The sequence below is a fragment of the Zonotrichia leucophrys genome, chromosome 1A, assembly GCF_028769735.1.
Source record: "Zonotrichia leucophrys gambelii isolate GWCS_2022_RI chromosome 1A, RI_Zleu_2.0, whole genome shotgun sequence".
Taxonomy (NCBI): domain Eukaryota; kingdom Metazoa; phylum Chordata; class Aves; order Passeriformes; family Passerellidae; genus Zonotrichia; species Zonotrichia leucophrys.
Genome location: NC_088170.1, coordinates 45,490,705 through 45,515,870, shown reverse-complemented (window position 1 = coordinate 45,515,870; position 25,166 = coordinate 45,490,705). Strand labels below are relative to the sequence as shown.

The 25,166-nt window shown below is 34.8% G+C and overlaps 1 protein-coding gene across 2 annotated transcripts in view; it reads left to right on the top strand.

The window, feature by feature from the left end:
- Nucleotides 1-25,166, top strand: part of IMMP2L (inner mitochondrial membrane peptidase subunit 2) — a 410,018-nt gene that overhangs the window by 141,073 nt on the left and 243,779 nt on the right. The window lies entirely within an intron of this gene.

Sequence of the window (25,166 nt, the reverse complement as noted above, 5' to 3'; positions counted from 1 at the left end):
CGCTACCCCTCTGCTTCCATTTGTTTGCTAGAAAGATTAGATGCTTTTTAGAGATTCTTAACTAAGTTAGAAGCCTTTTAGGCTTTTATCTACTCTGTCTCCTCAGTGATGGTGCCACTCAGTCTGCTTTCATGTAGGCTGACATCTACATGGTAACAGCTTTCAGAACCACTCAGTCCAAGCCAGCAGTGCTCGGCGAGGGTGGCAACTCTTGTAAAATAGCCTAATGCTTTCAGGCCAAAAGAGTTCTTTAAGCTATGTGATATCATTATTCTTTCTTTCCCCAACCCCTTTTTCTGCATTTCCACTAAATATAAATTATCCAACATAGGCTCAGCTATGAGAGGAAAAGGTTACATTTTTTAATTAAAAAAAAATGTGAGCAAGAAAATGGCATCCTGCTGTCAGATTTGACATCTGTGCCTATTGCATATTATAGTACTGTTTGTTATGATATTCAGTGGTCCTCTGATCAACAAATTTAGTTACAAATATTCTGTAAAGAGAGCTTGAAATACCACCATTATCTTTTGAATCTGTGGCAGGCATTTTATACCTGCAGGCTGCTTGCTCATGTGAAAGCGAGCACATTTTACATTTAAAAGCACTTCAGCTTTTTGCCTGGAGTGAGTTTCTCTTGCAGCTGGCAAAGTCAGGAAGACCTCAAGGCTTTAGGAATAAATATGTTTGCTATGTTTTCATTTTACTAAGTATGGGAATTGATAAACATAAAAATTTTCTTCTAAAAACTAAAACACCAAATATGCCCTGAAATGAAAACAACCACAGATTAAAAATAACTTCTGTCTGATACGCCATCTTTATAACATTGTGTAGCATATATAATTTTTTAAAAATCTATTTTATGCTTATAAAACATGGTTGCAAGTCTCCAACTGTTAACTCAGCTTAATTTTTCTGTTTTTTGGAGCTGCATCTGTAAGCAAAAGTACTCTAGGGTGGGTTTATCCTTTCATGGATGCATGGCCAACATTTGTTAGGTTAAGATTTTAATCTGGCCTGTTATGAAGAAGAGCAAGATAAAATATAGCTGTTCAGTCAGCAGTGAGTGATGTTTATGTAGTGGTTTGCTACTTTGTTGGGCAGACACAGTAATCAAATAATTGTTTTTTCTTGATTTAATTGTGATGGAGGAAATGTCAAAAATGCAATTAAAGAAGAGAGGCTGTTATATTCTTTAGAACATGAAGCACAGTGTTAATGTAGTTCATATTTTCCAACAAAAGAATGTGTAGTGTAGATTCCTAGTCTTTAAATTTCCATTAAATGCCATTGATGTAATTGTGTTGCATATAACTTGTATTTCGTTCAAATATTTTGAGAGTGTTGTTTTTGTTTGAATGCATTTTCTGTCTTCCCATCAATTTTTTTGAATAATAAATTGTGGTTTGATTTAAAGTGTATAATGATTTTAAACTTTCGCAAAGACCATTTTAGGAATCTGAGCTATATAGTAATTCAATTACTTCTGATATTGATTAGGTGGGTGTGTTTGACTGTTAGAAAGCTGTTTTTCCTCTAAATTCTACTGATTTAGGCAGCATACCCTAGACAGTAGCAGTGGACTCCAGTTAGTGCTGCCACATGTAAAGGTTCTCGTGTATTATGTTTTATGAAATAATGTTTTACTTACTAACCTTTTTGTCTAGAAAAAAAGAATTGTTTTTTTTTTTTTTAAAATAGGAGTCCAAATCATATTCCTTCTTGTCTTGGGTTCTGAAATGGGACTGCCTCTGTGAGGCAACCTAGTTTCTTTAGGTTCATATAGCTTATCAAAAATAATTTCTAAATATACCACTATCTTCAAAAATATGTTACAGCTAGTGGTCTGAAGTACATTTTGCAGTGCCTGTGCTAACATGACTATGCTAGCTCAGCAATGGAGCACATTTAGAACTATTTTAGGCCCTGTCAGAAGAAAATTACTTGCAGCATATAATGTTACAGGTTTTGTTTATCCATATTAAATATGTACTAAAAAAAGTAAACTCTATCTACAGAAAAGAGTTAATTACTTATTCATTGCTATTGTTTTCAACAATTCATATAATTCTCAGGCTATTCACGTTCTGGTTACATGGACTGCCTCAGTACAACTTCAAACTTCTGTTCATGAATTCATGTTTATGAATTTTTGTTTTGTTTTTGTTTGTCTGGTTTTCTTAATTCAGGAAAAGTAGAGACAAGAATATTAATGAAACAAGAAAGTATCTCTGTGAACTTAAAAAAATTTGTCAAGAAGACAGCCAAATTGATTGTTTAATATAATTTAGATAGTTAAAAATATGAATTAGCAAAACACTGATGGCCAGGTTTAAGAAGATATTTCTGTGCCTAAATGTATGAATAGGAAAGCGACATCTGGTTCAGTTCTAGACAGGCACCTGTTTGCTGTTTGCATATAAACTTTCTCTGGTTCCACTGTGTCCAGGGATGACCTACTCCATGTCTAGGCTTGAGAGCAAAGCCTTCGTCATTCCTGTAAGACAATGAACTAACACAAGCCTATTCCTGTATCTGCTGTCAGAGAGAAGCAAGAACAGAGCAGATTTTTGAGGGGGACAAGCTAACAGCTCCCTGTGCCCTCACTGAGATGTGCAGAGCCAAGATCAGGTATCATGGTCTACTGGCAGCACCAGCACAGCAAGGGATGAGCCAGGGCCAGGGCCCATCACAGAGTCCTCCTGACAGCAGCAAAAGCTGATGGGAGCAGAGACAGGCGCAGACAGGCTACAGTGGCAGTGTCCACAGCCTGTGCTTTGAGAGGGCTTGGGACAAGTGTCCCCGGCATGGCTGGGGCAGGGACTGCAGTAAAGGGGACAACTTGGGAAGTCAAGCAGGGAAACTGAGACTGTTGTGTGCACTCAGGGCCCAGATGTTTGTCTACAAAAAACATCAATGCACCACTAACAGTCTGATGGTTGTATTTTTGAAGTGTACATTTAGAGCCAAATGGCATCTTGCTTTTTTGTCTCAACATGTAAATTAGGTTTCTTAACAAAATTCCCATAAAACTAGCAAATGTGAGATACCAGTTTTTGCCCTTCAGTTTAACAATGTGCTAGTCATTCTGAGGCGTATATACAGAATTTAGTAGTATCTGGTACCTAATCTTTTTCTTTTGAACACAAATTATAATGCCAAGTTTTTCAAAGCAGTGGAAAAACAGGTTGTTATTCCCAGCAGGCTTTTTTTAAGCAGTCAGGGTTTTGTAAAAGGGGGGTTCTTTAATGAGCCTTTCTGGTATCTTTGTTTATGTACATAGATTGGACGGATTTAAGAATTTGCTTGAGTAGAATCAGAGAGAAGTCATGAGCTATTCTGCTGGTCTTGTTTCCAAAATAGCCCAAATAACACACAGAAATTGTAAAACTGGAAACATACATTACCATCTTACTTGTTCAAGTCAAAACAGATATACACCAGAGATTTTAAATAAGGCTGATAACTTGGTCTGATGACATTTTTGTTCAGGAGCTGACAAGATAAGTAGATAGATTCTAAACCTTCTTTCAAGGTTTAGAACAATCAATTTCATGTTATAACAATCAATTTATAACAATCAGTTATAACAATCATGTGTTAACAATCAATTTCTTGCTTCAAATTTTTTGCACTTGTGGAGAAGTAAATATATATGAAGAATTGTTTTAAGACTGAAAAATTTGTACAAGGACCATTAAATTAGGCTGTACAGAAGATTATCTAGGGCTTAATTGGAAAAATGTCACTCTTTTCCTTTCACCTGATAGTGATGAGAAATCTGGCATTACTGTTGCTGCTTAGATCTCTGTACCTTTGGCAGTGGTGATCTTTCAGCTTGTGCATTTCCATTTCTTATACTTAAATCCATTTTTCATTTTCTCATACCTGGAAGCATAAAGGTTAGGGATTATTTATGTAGTTCTATTACCATAAAAGTTAAAATTTTGCTGATAATGAACAAATAAGGTCACAGAAGCTCAAGAGCAGATTGATGAGTGTTTTGCTTTCTCAATGAATTTTTATCACTATTATTCATTCCAATAATATATATTTTAAAACAATCCCTATGTATATAAAATTCACAGAGGAAATGTTTTTATTTTGCTCTGCTTCACTTTCTTTCTTCAGCTGAGAAGTGCACCGGTGTCAAACTACTAAGTAAAGAAACCCAAACATGTTCATGCCCAAGCTATGCATTTTTCTTCTCTATCTTCATTCATTTTGCAATTCCATTGTGCTGATTTCACTACTGTGTTTCCAGCCTGTAAAAATAATGATATGAAAATGTTCTTGTTTCTGAGGTCATATTTATTTCATAGAATTGTAGATTCATAGAATGGTTTAGGTTGGAAGGGTCTTTTAAGATCTTCAAGTTCCAGCTGCCCCACCATAGGCAAGGAACCTTCCACTTCCATTTATTTCTGAACTTATTAACTGTAGCAGCAGGTCTTCCACTGGGTAATGCAGTGTGGTCACATCAGCAGGACTGTGCAGTTTGCTTTTCTCAGCTAGAGTTCTGATTGAATTAATGTAAAGATCACACTGAAGGGCTTATATGCTCATTTTCGAGATAATGCTACATTGCAGCAAAGATACAATACTTTAGTCAAAGAGAAGGAACCTTCCTGAATCAGATAATATGATGGCTGGGTAGTTTTCTGTGAATAGTCTAGTTTTTCTTATAGTTGTTACAACAAAGAAAGGAAAAAAAAATAACGCTTCCTTAAGGTTAAGTCCTCTTTTACGTATATGTGCTCTTTGAATTTGTAAGATAAAGGTTTGTCCCATGGTAATTGTACATCTCTAACATGGCTATTACTATTATTTCTAAACACAGAATAAGATAACATTAAAGCATTGAGTAAGTGGAGAATTTACCCTTCTAGTATATGGAAAACTACTATCCTTGTCAATGCCTTTGATTTGGAAATACCCATTATTGAAAAGGTGTAGTATGAATGACTGCCTTCTCAGAGAAAAGAAAGAATATCACTAGTAATGGTTGCAGTTTGCAAGACTAGTTTCCACTCTAATGATGTGAAGGTTTACAGTGTAGTGACCTATAAAACTGGCTCCCATCCAAACCTCCTGTTTCACAGTTGCTACTGGACTGTTTGCCTAGCAACATACTTAATGGACCCGTAGGGAATTTAGACTTACAGCTAAATGAGTGTAGAATGCTGAAGAGAAAGACCAATAGTTTAGGTATAGGAAAAAGGAAGATAAGAAAGCATTTTATTTGACAGAATCCTGAAACTGAGTAATTTTGTACAGAAATATCTCCTTTCACTTGCTTTCCAGATATATATTAAAAAGTTTTTACTATAAAGGTAGGAAGGTAAGCGTCTCTTAATTTTATTATCCTAAAGTCTTTAACTTATTTTTCCAATATTTTACTTTTTATCCCCCCTTATTCTCTCAAATTTAATGAAATATTGGATGTAAAGAACATTTGAAAGTAAAATGAGTGAGACAAAAAAGATTAAAAATGCCTGGCAGAAATAAGCAAGAGTATTTCTGTTGATAATGGATGTCCTTGATTCTGATTGTCAGTCTTTCAAGAAAACTGCTATCTAATAAAGTTTCCTGTGAGTCTGACCACTAAATTAAAAAGGAAGAAAAATATCTTTAAATGTTTTATGTGGTGTCTTAGATGATATCTTAGATACAAATCAAAATGAGAAACTTATTTATATGGGGAGGTAGTCCTTTTAGACAGCTGAAATCTAAATTAAGTTTTAGTTAATCTTTTTTCTAAATCTCCCTCCTAGATACAAATCTCAGTTTGTTTTTCAAAAGGCATGATCTCTAATTTTTTTTTCAAACTTATTAAATGAGAGGTTTTGCAGAGTTTCAATGGACAGTGCCAGATGTTGTTTGGAGGTCACTTTCATTGTTGTATTTTTTATAAATTATATTAATCAGTAAACCAAAAATACAACACCTATTTTATTGTGACCTTTTGACACTGCATTAGAACATTGAAACAAAAGGTTCTCCATATTTTATTTTTTAATTAAAAAACGCTGTACTGTTTGAACTATAAGCTATAGTTCAACAGTAATTTGAGCTCAGGGACTGAAGCTGTGTTATTTGTAGGATGTGAGACTAGATTGTGGCAGTAACTTAGCATCACTTTGAAAATCTATTAGTACTCTTGTAAGATAATCATCAAGCTCATTCCATACAGAAACAACTCAGTTACAGGGCAATATTATTTTACATGCAGTGCTGAAAACACATGAATGTAGTCCTTCAAAGTTTTGCTTGGATTTGAAAATGGGGTGCTTTCATTAGGCATGGAGTCAAAAGGCAAAAATGCCTACCCCTTTTGTATCTTAGTGTCCTCTCTGCAGGTTCTGTTCACTGCCCTTTTTAATGCCTAGATTTTCTTGTGGGGAAGCTGGAATGAATAACTAGGGAATTTGAACAGATTTTCCAGATTAGATTATGAATTATCCAATTTGGGGGTTTTTTTTGTTTGTTTTTGGTTTTTTTTTTTGGTTTGGGATTTTTTGGGTTTTTTGTTTTGTTTTGGTTTTTAGTTTTTTTTAAATGTATAGTTGAGAACTGACTATGAGAAAGGTTTGTCCCTCAAGAATTATTCCCAGCACTTTTGGATCCCGGCTGTCATAAATGTGGAAGTTATCCCTTAGATTTGGCTTGGTTTTTTTGCCCCCCCGCACCCTCTCCCCAAAAGTTTGTTGTATTTGTTTCTATTGATTTGTCTTCACATGGAACTGAAGTGGAATACATAAACATTGTTGGTTTTATTATTTTAATTACTGTTATCTGCGAAGGGTTACCTAATTTAGCATCAAGAATACACCTATTGTTGAATCTATTTAGCTAAAATATCTTTCTAGATGAAAAACATTCCCTGAAATAGTAGAATCATGCAATCATATAAGTAGGAAATGACCTTTCAGATCATGGAGTCCAGCCATTAACCCAGCACATGGTTTAGTTCACCACTAAACCATGACTCTAATTGCAATGTGTCTTCTGCATACCCTCAGGGATGGTGACTCAACCAATATCCTGGGTTCCAATGCTCGACAATCTTTTCAATAAAGAAATTTTTTCCTAATACCCAATTTAAACCTTTCCTGATGCTACTAGAGATCACTTCTTGCCCTATTGTTGTTTGGTAGAAGAGACCAACACCCACATTGCTGCAACGTCCTCTCAGAGCCGTAAAGTCTGTTCTGAGCCTCCATTTTTGCATGCTAAACAACCTTCAGCTGTTCTCATAAGACTTGAACTTGAGACCCTTCACCATTTTTGCTCTCTTCTCTGGGCACACTCCAGCACCTCAGTGTCCTTCTTGTAGTGAGGTGCCCAGAGCTGGACACAGCACTGGAGGTGTGGCTGCACCTGTGCTGAGTACAGAGGGACAATCTCTGCCCTGGCCCTGCTGCCACACCATTGCTGATCCAGACCAGGTGCCATTGGCCTTCTTGGCCACCTGGGCACAGCTGGCTTATGTTCAGCTGCTGGCTGTCAAACAGTACTCCCAGACCCTTTTCCATTGGGCAGCTTTCCAGCCATCTGCCCCCAGCCTGCAGGGTTGCATGGGGTTGTTATGTCCCAGGGGCAGGACCCAGCACTTCTCCTTGTTGAACCTCATGCAATTGGCCTTGGCCCACCGATCCAGCCTGTCCAAATCCCTCTGCAGGGCCTTCCTGCCCTCCAGCTGATCAACGCTCCCACCCAGCTTGGTGTCCCCTGCAAACTCACTGAGGGTGCACTTGATCCTGTTGTCCAGATCACTAATAAAGGTAGTGTTGTGAGATTTATTATAAAAATACCCATGTTAGTTTGCAGCACTTGATGACCTAAATAAATAAATTAATAAATTTTTCCTCTGCTCTTTTGAAAAGTTAGTCAATGCTTTCTAATATTTTTATATTCTCAGTATCATGGAGAAAAATCCTTTTTTGTTTTCTATAAACACTGGCAACTAGCAATATACTTTGGAAAAATGTACACTGAATTCTGAATTTTCTGGTATTTTCAAACAGAAAGAAGTTTCACATCCATATGCAGAAAAATGCTTTATTGTGACAGACCGACAGTTTAGTGTGTCGGCAATTGCTTTCTTCAGAACAATATATATTAAAGAATCAATTTGTAGGCTGGTACAAAGAAAAGTGTCATGATTGATGGTCCAAGGTATTCTGCAGAATTTAAAAATGGACATAAAGTATTCAAAGAAGACATGTAATACAATAAATTAATAAAATTTTTAGAGTTGTTCTAGGGAAAGCCAAGAGAAGCAAATCAAAATGATCCTGTGATTAATTTCCAGTAAATTTATATTAAAAAAATATGGATTTTGTTTCTCTAATGCAGCATCCATTTTAGTGATTGAATTTATTTGTATTTAGGTTAATTTACCCATACATAATCTCGTAAGAAAAATAGGTCATTCATGAAAAATTTGCAGGAAATGAAGCTAGAAAATTTCTATAAGAGTTGAAATTTAGTAGCATAGCGAAAGGTTTTTTTGCATATTTTGGCTTAATCAAAATGGGACAGCTGTAAACTGGGGTCGCCTTTTGCTTCTGTAGTTGGTCAGTCTGCTTAGTAATAAAATACTTAATGGAAACAGATTGTTTCTCACAAGAATTTCACCTGTAGTTTATTTCCTTCATCAGATGCCTTTTCTCATTTAGCTGTTCTATATACTGCAAGAGATATATAAATAAATTACAATTCTAAAATTTATTGCTCTAATCATGATACTGGTGTATGACAATTCTACATCTTATTTTGTATTATATATTGCTGTGCCCAGGAGTTACGGAATAGAACAATAGTGATGGCTTTAGTTTATAATTACAGCACTAATTTCATGTTACTGTTGCAGAATAGTTTTTGTCATAACTTCTTGTTTCTTTTTCATAAGCTTTTCTTCTTTTGATATTCTAAATCTACTTCCTTGTTAAAAGGACAGACAGGTTCTTTGAATAACTGCAGTTGTTGTTGGAGCAGAAAAACAAGATTTGGCCTTTTGCTAGATGCAGCTAGGAGACCAGCACAAATTGTACGGATAAAAACATTTCAAATATATAAAATTATGAAATTTTGAAGATTATGAGAACAGTTCAAATGAAGATAAAATAAATAAGACAGATTTTATTATCTCAGAAGAGTCGGAGTAGATCTAAATTTTTACATTATTTAAGAAAAAAATCCATACTCATTGCTACAGTAAGACTTTCTCAATATCAAGTGACACCTTAATTATTCCCAAGGAAATGTGACAGCTTCCATTAAAATTGCCTTATTGCTATTGGTTTTGTACAGATGTTACTCATATACTGGGATAGTAATTCTAAGGTTAGACTGGAGACATCATATAAATGAATGAATAAGGTGAGAGATCTTTTACTTAGCATAGAAATTCAGTATGTAAATTAATAACTTATTATAATGTTTGGGCTGTGTAGGAATGACACTATTGAAGAAGAGAAAATATTTATATGTGATATAAAATTATTTTAATGAGAAAGTGTCATGGAAGATGGAAGAACTCCAGAAAAACAGCCAAGCTGAATAGGCAGACTAATGGAATGTGAAAATTCATTAGTAACAGATGAATTAAGAAATAGTAAGCTGGGTTACTCTAAGACTTCCTAAGTGAATTCATTAAATTTATTGTTGCCATGTAGTCAGGTAGAATAATGAATACAGAGAGAGATTTTTTTGAGAATGGAGATTAAACAACTGCAACTATTTCATTTGGTCAGTAGATTAATAAAAATATTCTCTGGAGAAGTGTTAAAAATAATGATTGTTACACAGGAGGTAATGGAATTGTGCTGGTTGCTGCTTCTGGAAACACAAGAGGAAAGATAACTTTGAGAAATTCAAAAGCTACAAAATTCTAAATTCCATAGTTGATTAAGTTTGTCTTTTCACATGTGTTCATAACTTCTGGAATACAGAGCATCACTGATACTGAGGAGAATTACTCAGATATAAAATACTGTCATTATTTGCTTATTCTACCTGCCTTCTGTTCCAGGACAAATTCTGTCAAGTGCAGATACACTGGCAGCTGTAAATAAGTGGCCTTTAGCAGACTTGTTGTTCCTGTGTGGCTCCCTGGTCAATTTGAAGCTGTATCTGAGTCTGTGTATGCTTAACCATACATAGGAGGAATTGATAAATATGCATTTAATGCACCATAAATGCCATTCCTTAGAGGAAAGCAAGAACAAATAAAATGTATACTAGGTGGTAAATATGGGGGTGTTTAGCACGTGCTGTTTATTAATATAACTACTAAGCAATAGCTTTTCTTTTACAAAAGTGATTTAAAATAAAATATTTTGGTCAGATTAACTAGAAATTCAATTAATTTTCCTTGTACAAAAAGTAGTAATTTGATTGAATGGTAAGAATAGTGTTTATGTAGTCATTCTGCACTAAAGTAGTCATTTTGTGAATAGAAATAAATTAAACATAGCTAAAGATGCAGAGGGATAATTAAGACCCATTCCCAAGATAAAAACCAAGTATTACCATCTTTTTGTGTCATTTTGATAATAGGGGACACCAGGGTTTTTGAAATTTCCCTCTGTTGTCTTATGTAGCACGTCACTTTATCAGAATAAGAGAGAAAAGATTGAGAGAGATTGTAAAACACTGCTGGGCTTGAGTCTCATTCTTTTTGAAGTAATATCTTCCTCTGGATTAGTTAATTTTACATAGTCTGAAAAATTTCCATGAAATTTCTTCTTCATTGTTTAATGTATCTGTGTTGCTTATTTTGCATATTGATAGTTAAACTGATACCACTGAATTCAAACCTTTATGGAGTGAAATTTCAGTGAAATAGTTTTCACAGGCTACTTTCATTTTTGTAGCATCCTTGTAGGTGGTATAGAGTGTAAGGTTTTTTGAGGCATCAATTTTAGGCTAGTAATTAAAGCAGTTATTACTGTAAGCCATGTTACTAACCTTTTCAGACTCTGTAATGCAAAAAAACCCAACTCTATTCTTCAATGTAATTACAGTTATTTGATTTCTAATATGGCCATTTTTACCTTTTCTGCTCTTGTTCTCTTGCTTGTAGAAAAATCTTCTGACATGCTATAATATTAATATCTTGGGGGAAAAAAAAGTATTGCATTGCAGCTTAACTAACTGTAAATCTAAGAGCTATTATTTTTTCAGTGTTAATATTGAATTTAGTGATCTATGTGGAATAAATACTTGTATATTGCCAAAAATTCTTTTCCAAGCTGCATATAGTTCATAAGACCCTTTTAGCCAAAGTACATCAGTTTTTTCGGTGTGTGTGAAATTTACTATTTCCTGATTTTTAGGAATAAGAAATTTATTTAGTAAGTTTTTCCGTTGATAACGCTGCTGGTGCATTTATGTACTCAGAATCTTTTGAACACTAAACTCTTTCATGTTGAATATAGTGGTGCTTGATTTCTACTCTGAATAGAAGTTGATGGAGCAAATGATGCAGCCACCACAGCACTCCAGTTCTGAGTTTATAGGCATTACATGCCTAAGTATGTGCTAAACTTTATTCTAGTATCTAGTCTTGAAGTCAGTGGTTGCTAGATTTAAAAAGTGTGAACATGTCCTTACATATATTAACTTAAAGCATAATTTAAATGCTGATCTTTGTTGATTTTGTTGTTTTAAATGAGGGAATCAAAGTTGTAAGTTCTATTGTTTGCAGTAGTTACTTTATTCTAAGTAACAATAATGTATGCTACAGGAGATATGCATGTGTAATTTTTCATATGTAATAAGTAGGGAAGAGGGAATAGAAATGACTCATTTTCCTATGAAATGATCAGGAATCAATCCTTTGGCTTTAAATAAAAAGAAAAAAACAAGTATGAGCTAACTAGTAGCTCATAAAAATTGAGAGAACTGTTCAGTGTAACATCTTGAGGCAATTAAAGAAATGACATATCTAGTACACAAAATTTGAATAAGCAGCAGAAAATATGGATATCTCTCTCCTGTTTTTAACTAGATACACTATATTGCGTTGCACACAAGGGAAAAATATCCATCTAGTTTATAAAGCAGTAATTCATGCTGAGTGGATATGAGCAGTCATTCAGTGAACAATTGATTTTACAGAAACTAGGTTGGAAACTTGGGCATTCATTGCACTATACACAATTAAGATTTGTATGTAAAGTTCAATTTAAAGCGGCTGTTTTATTAGGAAAATATTTTCAAAGTGGCACTAGGCCATCTTAACTGAGGAAGAGGTTCTTTTAACAGTATCTACAAAGCAGTTGAAATGTGGAATCAGTGCAAGAGTGAACTCTATAGAAAAATAATTTTTAAAAATTACCAAATATTTTGACTTTCTGTGTTTAAGTAATTTGTTAAGAACTATGAAAAAATCTTTAAAAGCGTTGATATTTCTTGGAGTAAAAATGTGAAGCATTTAATAAATACTCTTTATAGTTATTTTGACAAAATATCAAAGTCTCAAGGTTTCATAGAGTTAAAAAAAAGAATTTTAGAAGAATTTTGGTTTGAAGGAAGATTTAAAGGACATTTAGTTTAACCCCTCTGCAATGAGCTGGGACATCTTGAACTAGTTTAGGCTGCTCAGAGCTATGAAATTACATTAAATAAGTTGAATTTACTGGTCTGACTAGTATGGACCAGGAAGAGCCTGAATCTGCAAGAGTGGAGATTTCCTTGTCACTTACCTATCTGATACTTTATTTTGGAATTTAAAAGTAGATTCTGTGGAAGAAAATATACAAGTCAAAAATTTTGTATAAACATGGACTTAAATGTTATAAGTTCTTCCATCATTAGCAATTTGATAAAAGGAAGGAATTATTGCTGCTGTAGCAGGATTCACTTGTTAGTTTGAGAAACAAAGAATAATGGAGACCTATATGACTCAAGATTTTAAGAAACAGATGCTTTAAATATAATTAAGTCATTGCCTCTCATATTTTCCATTCAGTTTCTGAGGGAAGCTAAGAAAATACCAGCAATAAAGATGAAGGTAGAGTTTAGACTGTCTGTAACTGTTTAAAATTTGGCAAGTGCTTTAGGAAAAGATGTCAAGATCATGGGCATCAGCTGTATATGTAAGCTACAGAAGTAGTCAAACAAACTTACTAAACTGGCTTTTTGTGAGAGGAAGATGCCAAACTGAAGTTGATGTGTTTAATTAGTTTCAAATGAAAGAGCATATTAATATCAGAAGGTAAAATGAAAATAGCTGCTATTTTAAAAAAGCTAATTAAGGTGTGGATCTCCTGAATTGGTTCCTCAGGACATTTTGACCCTGGGTGGTGCTGTCAATTTCAATGATTATTAGGATCTCAAAGGTAGAAGCACAGGTTGTTCACTTTAGTAATAGGCAGTTCTTTTGCCTGTGGTCAAAAAGCAAATTATTTCAGTGGTATAGTGTTTGAAGTCCTAGAGAAAACTAGTCAGAGTGTTTGTCAGCATACATCAGATCCAATAAGCCTACCCCTGATCAATTCTTATTGCCTGTGGTGGTGATGTTGTGGTGAGAGTTTATTTTGTGCTGTATAGGGGAAAAAATGTGAATAAGTTTGGGAATGTTCTCTAATTAATATTTGTAACTAGAAGCTATTTTTTAACTAAAAAAAGCACTTATTTACATATATAATGATTGTTGGATTAAACCAGTCATCACCTCAGATATTGCTACTTATAATGGTTTTATTGATGGGATAACCTTAAAAATTGTGTTAGAGATGCTGGATCCTGTGGGCTTCATGTTGCTGGCAGGATTTTTTTCTTTAGCCTGCTAGTACCAACTTTGGTGCATGTTGGACTCGTGGAGGCTCCTGTCCTGATGCCATAAATGAGAAGTTGCTGTGGGTCTGTCTGCCAGGGTCCAGCAGTGGTTAAGGCTGAGCATACATCCTGCACAGGCAGAAGCACACACCATGCAGTATGCACACTTAACTGACCACACGGATAACACAGAGCGAAAACAGTTTCTGTGTCAGTACCAGCATGAGCACAGAAACATGAACAGCATGGAGAGCCAGCTGATGAGGGCTAGAGTTTGTTACTGCTCACATTCAGACTCATTCACAACATATGGGTTTTACACAAATTATTCTACACAGAATTGTGTCTCAGTGTCTTACTGTTACTGGCAGTAAGAGCTATTGGTCCCCCAGACCTGCAGTCCTTCTGGAATGTCTCATCCAACAGAGGCTTCAGTTCAGCCTGGTGTTCTGTAGTAGATTTTACACACACACACACACACACACACACACACACATTAGACAGCATACTTACACAGAAGATAGTTGAGACTAGAGTTTAGCAAAACAGACAGTTTGTGGTGGTCAGGTAGTCAGGTACAACATTTTGCCAGGCAAGTGTACAGACCAGCCACTGGCTTACATGTGAGTGGCCACTCTTTATGTTTTCCTCACTTAGAATCATAAAGTGGTTCAAGTCAGAAGGGGTATTTAGGGGTCTCCTACTTCAATCCCTGTGGTCAGGGTTTCACTAGATTAGGCTGCCTAAAGCAGTATCCAACTTCAGCTCATTTGCTTCCAAAGATGGATGATACAGAACTTGTCCAGGCAACATGTTCCAAATAATTTTCTGAGCCAGATAAGAGACAGCCCTAGCAGAGGGAATGTGTTCTTGGATCTGATGGTCACCACCATACACAAGCTAAGCAGGACATGAAGGTTGGAGGCAGTCTGAGTGGCAGTGATCATGCATTGATGCAGTAGTAAATTTGTAGTCCTGAGGGATATGGGTCAGGTATACAGTACTGTTAGGCCTCTGAACTTTAGGAAAGCAAAATTCCAGCTCTTCAAGAAGATAGTCAATAGGATCCCCTGGTAGACTGACCTCTGGGACAAAGGGGCAGATCAGAGCTGGCAGGTCTTTAAGGAACTCTTCCATAGAGCACAAGAGGTAGAAATGCCCAGGAGCATGAAATAAGGCAAGGAGGGCAAAACACTGGCTGAATATGGACCTGCTTGTCAAGCCAAAGGCAAAAAAGCAAGTCCACAGGGAGTGGAAACAAGGACAGGTAACCCGAGAAGAGCACAGAGGTGAAGGTCTTTTGTGCAAGGATGGGATGAGGAAGGCCAAGGAGAAGCTGGAACTGAACAAGGTACACAAAGAATAACAGGAAGGGCTCCTACAGGTATGTCAACCAGAAAAGGAATGTCCAAGAAGGTGTAAACCCTCTGATAAAAAATGCTGATAAACTGGTAACAACAGAGCAAGAGAAAGCTGAGGTACTGAACAACTTTTTTACCTCAGTCTTCAATAACAGCCTCTCTTCCCATGCTTCTGGAGTGGATGGACAGTGGGATGGGGACTGGGGGAGTAAAGTCCCTCTCTGTAAGTAAAGATCAGGTCCATGTCCACCTGAAGAACCTGAATGTGCACAAGTCTATAGGATTTTATGAAATGCATCCTGGAGTCCTGAGGGAATTGTCTGATGTAGTTGCAAAGCCACAAATGATATGATGGTATGGAACAAAACCATACCCCAAAGAAATGAAATTTCATAATTGACAGTACATGAGGAAAGATTTTCTGTTTCATGAGGTTTATCCTTTTTTGAAAGAGAAACGACGTTGGTTGGTTAGGGCATGGTTCTTGGAATGGTAAGGTCATGCGTTCAATTCCTGCAGGCAACATTCATTTCAGTTGGACTTGGTGATCCTTGTGGGTCTCATCCAACTCGGAATATTTTTTGGCTTTGTGACTTTGAATATTTTTCTCATGTTCATGGATTTATTCAAAATTTTTTACATTTCAGAAAAATATATGCTAGTTATAGCTGGTTACTCATGTCTGTGTTGGTAAAAAAAGAAGGAAAAACTTATATATTCAGTTTCACCGTCTGCTGCTCACCATTTATGCAAAATCATGCCATTTAGATATGTCAAAGAGCATCATAATGAAAATGGTAGAACATGAGAAAAGGTATGTAAGAAATTCCTAAGGATTTTGTTCAAAAAATTAGAGTAAATCTATTTGAAATACAGTATGGCCACATGTTGAAAGAAAATGGAAATAGCTATCTGCGTTAGGAATAGATTTTAAAATCTGGACATTTAAGAATCCTAAACACCTACTGAAATTGTTGCATCTCTTTAAGAACTCTTGGAATAATTTTAGAAGAGAGTGAGAGGATATTCCTGTGCAAACTTTGGAGTAATTTGAGCTAATTTTTTTTTTGCTTCTCTGAAGAGGTTACATTGCATGTATAGTCTCTGGGGATAAAGTTACTCTGCACAATGATTCAGGTTGGAAGATGCTCCTCTATGCTCAAAACAGGGTCAATTGTGAATCAGTTAAATTTGCTTATAATTGTGTACCGTATCTCTGCAACCTATTTCCAGGATTTTTTTTTCCTCATAATTAATTTTTTTTTCCTATATCTAGTTAAATCCCATTCCCTCTAACTTCTGTTGTAGGTGGTTGTCACTCATTTTCCTTCTGTGCACCTCAGTAATGAGCCTGATTCTGTCTTCTCAGTAGCCACCTCTTAGATAAGGGACTGTTGCTACACATTCATCTTAAACCTTCGTTTTTCCCAGGCTGAACAAGCCCAGCTGCCTCAGAATTTCTTCTTGGGAGTAGAGCTCTGGCTCTTGACATATTGAGAACCTCCTGCTAAGCTTGCTACAGTTGATCAATGTCTCATATGGGGCTGGGCAATTAGGGATCCAAAATTAGACACAGTATTACAGAGGTAGTCTAACAAGTGCTGAATGAAGGGACATTCTCTTCCTCAGTCTTCTATTAGTTTCATGTTAATACAACCCAGTATCCTGTTAGACAGCTGTGCTTAGGAGCCCCAGGTCATTTTTCGGAGAGCTGCTATCCAGTGGGGCAGTGACAGGTTGGTGCTCATTCGGATGTTAGTCCACTCTAGGTGCAGGACTTTACATGTGTCTTTGCTGAATTTCACATTGGCCTGTTGGCCTAATTCTCCAGCATCTTAGATTCCTCTAAACAGCAGCCCTAGGCTGCCACCAGCAGTGGTTAAATGTCTTCACTGCATTCTCCAAATTAGTATTGTCAGATTGATAAGGATTTTGTCTTCTCCTTCAGGTCATTAATAAGCAAGTTAAATCCCAGAGTAAAACCCTGAGGAAGATCACTTCCAACTGGTCTCAAACCAGTACAAATATTGACCTCTACCCCTTGAGTGTGGAGTAGTGTTGTCCAGACTACCATGGCTAGTACTGTGTATTTAGCACCTTTGTGTATACAGTCTACATGGGAGTGATATTAGTGTGCCTTTCTGTCAAACTAATAATTCCTAATGCACTTGGAGCTGAGCCAGAAAACCCTTGAAGGGCTTCACAGCACTGTATGGACTTCATAATTCAGATCTCTCCATAATGCACTGCAGAGGCAGATTTACTTGTAAAAATATCATCAGAGATTCAGCAGATCAGCTCTGTTTTAGATATAGACACCTAGTTGGCTTATTCAGTCTCTCTTACTTCCACAATTTCCCTGATTTTTCAGTTACTTTGCTATGAGTTTTAAAAGGAGTCTTAAAAAATTATTTTTAAAAATCTAGGTTTCTGTTACTGTATTCCGACTGACTCTTTTGCATCAGTCATTATTTTAGTGTATAACTTAAATATATTAACTTGACTTTTATAACTTAATTTTAAACAGGATCATTCTTGTCTTCCCTCTTTTCTCTTAATTTAATTGATTTTTTTATCTTTGTTTTCCCCCTGCTCTTGGTCTTCCCTTTTATTTTTCTTCCATCTTTTATTCTATGTAACTATGATTGGCTCCTTTTGGCTGGAATACACTTGCTTTCAACATCATTTAAAACAAACTCAAATACCTTCTAGTGTCTTTCTTTGTTGCCTTTAAATGGATTTTGTAGTTAATCCTTCAGAATTAATTATTTTTAAAGAACTTTGAGGCTTCTTAAAAGCAATAGTTGATATTGCTTTTGCTCTGGTAATATTTAGAAAAATCACAAACCTTAATTGGTTATTAGTGACATTATAATTGATACTGTTAAGCAGCTCCTGGACCTTGAGCTCCCTCTTTAATTAGAGGCAGTAGTGTCTCCTTCCCTCTGAGATTTCCTTATGAAAGTATTTTGCTTAATAATGCAGGGTTATCAGCTTTCAGTTGTCTTCTGAATGAAACCTCCCAAATGAGACTACCTGTCACTACCTTCTGCATATGAGCCAGAATTCCCCAAAACGCTCTGTGTCATTGCTTAAGCACTTCTTTTCACTTTCTAATAAATATTTTTACTCTTGTTTTAGAATTAGCATTGTAAATTTTCCCTTGGCACATGACCATAAAGGGTGGAAATATAGTTGTCTCCTTAGCATTATTTCAGAATAATCTGAAATTTATTTGAAAATAAAACAACAACAACAATAACAATGAAATTTAAAAGAAGGTAAATCTTTTTTACAGCTTTTTGCTGTAATAAATATTGTTTTGGCCAAATCAAAAGCACATAGGCCTGCTGTCTTCTCTTTCTCCCCATTTTGTTAAGTCTTGTCTTAATTTGAACCTTTTATATGTATATATATTTCATGGTATCTTCAAGCTCATTTGTTTTCCTTGAGTCTTTCTTTATGTCTTTATTCTTAATTTTTTCTTAACTTCTGATAGGACTGTCTGATAATTCTTCTTGGTTAAAATTTGCTTGACTACTGATCAGTCTATTGCTATTGTGTTTCCAGGATGGGCTGTTAGATGCAGTGCCTTCACCTGTTCCTTTTCTTTTTTATACCTTTTGTTCATCCTATTTTTCTCCTTCACTGTCTTTAAACCTACTTGTAGTGCTTCTTTGTTCATTGAACTTATTTTTGCTCTTATTTATTGATTTGATCATGTTGCAAACTTGTTCTTTCAGCAGTTTTGGCCCCTTTGGCCACATTTTTACAGCTCTTTTCTGGTTTATTCTAAAGTATTTTTTCCATCCTATGTTACAATTGGTTTTAACCATTCACTTATCTCCCTTTGAGCATCTAAAGTTTCTCATTTTTCCTCACTTTTAACTGTAATACTTACGTGATCTGCACTTTATTTTTAGCAACATATGAAAGTTTCTGATTTACCATTTCTAAAAGTATTTTTTTCTTTCTTATATTTTGTAAATTTTCTAAACATTTTTGAGAAAGTTTTCACATGCTTGTTTAAGGTAAACACCTATTTGCCATAAAGTCATCACATTATACATAAAATTTGTCATATTACTATAAGTGTTCCAGCAAGAAGCATTTAGATTATTTATACACAACCAGGGTGGTGGAATATAAATTTTGGCAAAAGTAGAGTTGTTTGCTAGAATGATAAAAAAGAAATGCTAATAGTGCGATTACAATGTTGCATGACATACAAGAACAGACAATTTTCATGTGTAAGATAATTGAAGCCAAAAAATTTCAAATGAAAAAGACAAAAGGAAGAAGAAGACAAGTTGAAGCCTAAGAAATTCTGTAGGAATAAAATTTATAGTTAGAGATAAATAGCAGGAGCAGACTCTTGAAATCTCAAGAGGAGTAAGAATCTGAGGTAAACCTATATATTGTTTGTGATATCTTCAAATGCATTCATTTAGAATATATTGTATGGCATATTATTTTGTTTGTAGCTAGATAATATCTGAACATGTAGAGAATTTCTTTGCTGGTGTTTAATTTCCTTTGCTCTCCAGAACTTCTTTGATGGATATTGTATTATTTAATCCTAAAACAGACGCTCTCCACAAAATATTCTATTCTAAGCATTTTAAATAAATATAATATTCTTTTCCCATTTTGTCTTAATTAAAAATATATGTAATGTTTTCAATTAAATGAATGATGTATATTGCATTTATACTGTCTTTATTAGATTGCATTTATACTGTCTTTAGTAGAGCTGTGCAGATGAAAATTCTTGATGGCTCTCAGTCAGGTGGACAGGTTGATATGGGCCAGGCCTTTGGTCATACAGGTTGCATTCTTTGTAACATCCAAACTACCTTAAGAGGTTGGAGACTAGTATCTGCTAAATTCAGTGGAAATTACACATGTAAACGCTTTCAATATATGAGGAAATACTGGTGGGTAGTTGCCTACCTCTCAGCAGAATAGAGAAAAGATTTACAACCCTTTGACAATACATTTCTATTTCTTTTGTTCTAAACCTTTAGTTAATTGCAGAGGTGTTTAATCCTTGGTGTACGTGCTTTGGTGTGATGTCTTTATTGGTGTATACTTGTAAATTGTTGTATGCTTTTGACAGGCTGGATGAATAATAAGATTATTCTCTGTTTTCTTTTTTTTTAATAATGCAGATATGTTAAAAGTTACAAATAACTTCAAATTACTCTACCTGTAGTAGACATCCTCCATTTTAGTCAGCTTTCCTAAGACCAAGGGGAAGAAAGGGAGCTTTAGCTAGCATTATACTATTAAAGCAGAGCTGGCTGCTGAAGAAGGCTGGGGAATAGACTGCAGAGTTTTCAGGGTTACATTTTTCCTCTGGCTGCTCTTGAAATTTGCCTTCAAATCCATAGAGCAATTCAGCTTTTTTCTTATTGTTGTTTTTTGGCATTTTTTTCCTCCCATGTCATTGATAATTACAAAATGATTATAAATGTCATAGAGAAGAATACTCTAAAAGTACTGTAGGAAGAAGGATACTCTGGAAGTAGTCTAGCTCATAGGAGGCTGGGAAAATATGAAGTATTAATGAAGTAGAAAATGGTTAAAAAGTAGGGCTGCTGCTGGTGTAATTTTGTGTAAGCAAACAGTAGATGATTGCTGAGTGAAGGAATGAAATGTGAAGGGTACAAGAGAGGTTGAATTTCTTGGAAGGTAGAAAAGGAAGTAATTTTAAATTGGACTTCAACAGCCTGAAAGGCTGAATTGGACATGATAGATTTATAAGTGTTGTGACATTGGTCTGTACTATTGTGAACTTGTCAAACGAAAAGTCTGGGAGTCCTGGGGATACAGTTCATCCTAGCTTGAGTAAAGAAATCCTTTTACATTCCTGCAGAATAAATGGAATTGGGATAGTGGTGTGCACATGCAATATATTTTAGGTATTGATAGTTTAAATTGTACAAGCGGGTGTTTTAGGAGAAAGCATCATTTCATATTTTGAAATACGTGGTTTAACACATGAATATTCAGTATAGCAGTTAGTTTGCTAAAAATGGGCATGCACTTATCATGAATACCTTCACAGCATTTATGAAATAAATTATGTAAGAATTTAACATCCCATTTTATATTAATTTGAGGTAAGATTAATCTAAGAGACTATAATTAATAGTAACAATTTAAATTTATCCTTGTATTACCTGGAACATAAAGAAAAACATACTGATTACTTCTAATTTAATTATGTTTTTTGCTTTACTATAGTGAGAGTACCTCTAAATGGTTCAGGTTTTTTATTTGGCATGGTTATTGGGCACTTTGCATTTAATTGAAAGTGATAATTCTGACTCTATTTTTAGCCCCTTTATATTCCATTTAAGTGTTGGATATTTAGGAATAGATGATTTTTAGAATCAGTTTCTGTGTCCTATGAAATCCTTCTACCATTATGCCTAAGGTGGGTTTTAGCTGTCTTTAGCAGACTTTAGACAGTAACTGACTTTCTCTGGTATTGTAAAGTATTCAGTTGCATGTTTTTAAGTTTAGCTGACATTCACACGAGAGACAAAAACAAAAGGAAGTTATAAACATTAACAGCACATAGTAAAATTTTATAGAAAAAAATACAAATGTATGACGAGATTCTGCCCTCAAAAGTTATTCTCAACAGCCATCTGACGGACTCTGACTTGTGCTCACATGCTAAATGACAAAACTGTAAACTCTTTGACCTGTAAAGTGTAGTATATGAATGCTGAACGGCTTTCTTTATAGAATCTGGGTCTGGTCTGTAAGAAATGCGTATAGATGAAGACACCAGCACTGATTTTGATGTCTTTTCTGATAAAAGCATTATGGCTTTTTGGAGAACAGTGTGAAATTGTCATTAACGTGGATAACAAACAATGGCTACTTAAGGGTGAGGCAGATGGGGTTGTCTTCCACTTATCTAAACTGTAATGTAAAAAGAACATCAGCTATTTTAGGATCAGGAATAGGCCATCTGCCCAAATTGCATGCCCTTCCAGCTTTATCTAACTCCCATATTATTACTCTCATTGGAATGTTGTTATATTATTTCTGCTTTCTGTTTCCTTGAGAGATGCTTAATCTCATTACCTGATAAGTTTTACAACTGTTTTTTTTTCAAAAAATGCCAGGTAGGTCTTTTTTAATAATTGTATTTATCTATTCAAATATTTTGCCTCCAAGTATTATGTTTCATTGATAATTTTTTTAGTAACTCAGACAACATCTGTCCTTACAGGGAAGTGTTGGAAATGATGTGACAGTCTGGCAACAATAGTAGCAGGAAATAAGCAAGGAACCCACAGGGAGCATGGAAGGGAACAGAGAATTTGCATCAAGGCAAAGAAAAGGGCTTTGGGAAAAAGGGTCTAATAATAATTGAAGCTGAAAGACAGAAAGATAAGCGAGAGACATTTGTAAAAAGCATTTTTTAGCTGAAAGAGGAATTTAATTTGTAGTTTTCAGCTTTTTCTGAAGGAAGGAAGGAATGACTTAATAAAAGATTCAGTTGCTTTGAAGGTACTTCAATGTATCTGCAGCTTTATATCTCTGTGAGAATATTGTAGTTGAGTAGGTAGATGTACAACACATTTATTTAAAGTTTTTCCTGATTGTTCAAAAGAACAAGTCTTTTAAACATGACGTCCAATTGGCTTAGCCTTCTATCTATTTTTGGTCACCCTAGCTGTAGAAATGAAACGCTACTTAATGCAGCCTGAAAAATAATGTAACCATAGTCAGTTGTACACCATAGGGTCTGTTTTCATTACTCATTACTAGTTTTACTGGATGCCTATGTTATTTACAAAGGCTGCTTGGACATTTTGTCTCAGAATACTGAGGTGCAGCTAAACATGGACAGAATATAGTTTGGTACTTCATTTTCACACTGCCCTATAATGGAAACATTGAAGACGTAACTCCTTTAGAATTTTTATTGAAGGTGAAGTGAATAGCTCAAGTCTCAGTTTCAAAGCACAGTTCTGACTAGACAGGTTATGATTGTGTATTTTGACATTCCAATCACGCAAAGTTTGCCAAGTTTCAGTGATATATTGAATTTATCCATATAAATGAGTAACTGCAATTCTCTTGTTAGATATCTAACTTATATAGTTGTCCTATGCAGAAATGAAATTTGGTGGTTTTTTCCTTTAATTTTCACAAACTCAGTCATCTATCTTCATTTTTGTTCTCTGTCTTGATTTCATGCTTACTGAGTGTTTAGATTATCCTTCTCCTGTTTTGATAATCCTTCTCTCTCTTTTTTTTTTGTTGCTGTTTAGCATTTTCCCTGAGTACCTATCTAGTCTATTCCTGAGAAAATTGTTCCAATTATTTCCAATGGTATTAAAGGAAAAGCTATTCAAATTACACATTTGGAACATCAGTCAACTGACCTACCAAAACACTAGGTTTGGAAGGTCAACCTGTATTTCAGAAAGATGTGGGGGTTTTTTTCTCTACTTAGCAGGCAATACCAGTTTTTTTGTTTTTTTTTTTTTTTTCCTCTGGATATATTTCTAGTCATCTGTTTTCTAACTTCTACAAAAGCTGCATGCAATTGTTATTATTTTTTCAAGTATGTTTTCATATTTTTAGCATGAGATGAACTCTCAGTCTTTTTGGCTCTTTTGGGTTGTGTTCAATGACTGTCTCCTCTATTCAATTTAGCTATTTCCTTCAAAATGTCTTCTGAAGTATTAATAATGAACTTTTCATAATTACTGTATACTTTCTTCTGTGTAAAACTGCTTGTTTTGTCAGTGCCACACATCCACCTTATTCAGTTCAATAATAAGAAATTTTTTTTTCCTTATTTCTGACACAGTGTTGTTGGTTTTCAATTCGTTTTCTCACAATTCTTCTAGAGTTGTCTGGTATGTGAACTTATTTTCTGTGCTATATAGCAACATTTTTCAGAAGAGTCTCTTCTGGCTTCAGATAAAAAAGGATATCTTAGAAGATTATTGTTGACCATTATGTCTTACTGGCCAGCACAACATTATGGGAAGAATCCCAATTTCTATTTTAAGTTATCTTGAGGTCATTACTTCAGGATACACAAGCAGAATAGGATTATTAGAGAATTTTGGAAGTGGACATTTCCTTTTAGGATATAAATCAACATATTTTTCTCCAATCTCTTATCTTGGTTTTATGGGTACTTTTTGGAGTTATGATTTCACAGCATTTTAACTAAACTAGAAACTGAAATGTTCCTATTTAAAATAGTGTTTGACCTTGTTAGCTGATGAAATATTGCAATTTATTTTTTAAAATGGCAGCAAATTTTTTACCAAAAAGTAAATGCTTCATCTTTTTATTAATAAAATATTATCCTTCAGTCCAGTAACTGATAGAAAAAAGTAATATAAATTAATTTTTTTTTAGTATTGTATTGTGGGTATTTCCTAGCCAGATATTTCAAATACTTATGTTTGCTTCCTCTCTTTTATTAGTGGTACATCTCAGAATGAGGTTTGCTGTCAAATACCAAAGAAAAATTAATCTTTTTCTACTCTTCTGGTTTGAATAACCAGTAAGTACTGCTTTTAATGCATTAATGCATTAAAGCATTTTAATGCATTCCTGAGAGAAAACTATGAAATAAATGGAAACAAAAGTGTGTAGCAATACTTTTCTGTTTCTGAGGAAATTAAATATAATTCTTTATCAATTTCTTCCTCCATTAAAGAAAGTAAACATCCCAATTAATGAAATACATGAAAATTTTAGCCCTATGCTTTGTGTAGAAAAAAACAGCCTTTGTATAAATGAGATTATGAAAAAGCATAATTCAACATAACTGAGTTATTTCTATGACTTTTAAGAGATTTTACTTTGCTGAAAAAACTGCTGTTACTTTTTTTTTTTTTTTTGCATGTTTGTGCAAAAATGCAAGGTAATATGCATTATGCTATTAAATCTACAAGGTGGATTTATTACTTCCTAGGGATTTCAGGCCTATGTAGGATATCTGTAGAAGGAATAGCTATC